We start from the raw sequence: 573 nt of genomic DNA, 5'->3' as shown, positions 1-573 counted from the left end.
AAAGGTCTGCTCTCTAGAATTTATAGAGAACTAAAAAACACTAGGGCCCCAAAATTTAATGACCCAATCCAGTCTTTAAATGGGCATCCGAGATGAACACATGCTTCTCAGAGGAAGAAATTAAAGGAGTGAATAAATATATGAAAAAATGCTCCACATCACAAGCCATCTGTGAAATGCAAATTAAAACAACATTGAGATAACATCTCACCTTAGAAAGAATGGCTATCAAAAAGAAGTCACCTGACAACAAATGTTGGAGAGGCTTGGGGTACAAGGAATCCTTCTGCACTGCTGTTGGGAATATAGACTGGTGCAACCGTTATGGAAATCAGTGTGGAGACTCCTTAGAAATATTGAACTGGAAATCCCATTTAAACCAGCTATTCCTCTACTGGGAATTTTCCAGGAAGATCTGAAAACATCATATCATAGTGATATATGTGTACCTATGTTTATAGCAGCACAATTTTTAATAGCCAAATCTTGGAAACAACCAAGATGCCCATCACCTGAGGAATGGTTGAAAAAGATGTGGTATTTTTACACAATGGAGTATTACTCAGTTATTAA

This window comes from Octodon degus, unplaced genomic scaffold (genome assembly GCF_000260255.1).
Source record: "Octodon degus isolate 3935 unplaced genomic scaffold, OctDeg1.0 scaffold03159, whole genome shotgun sequence".
Lineage (NCBI taxonomy): Eukaryota > Metazoa > Chordata > Mammalia > Rodentia > Octodontidae > Octodon > Octodon degus.
This window is presented reverse-complemented; position numbering follows the sequence as displayed.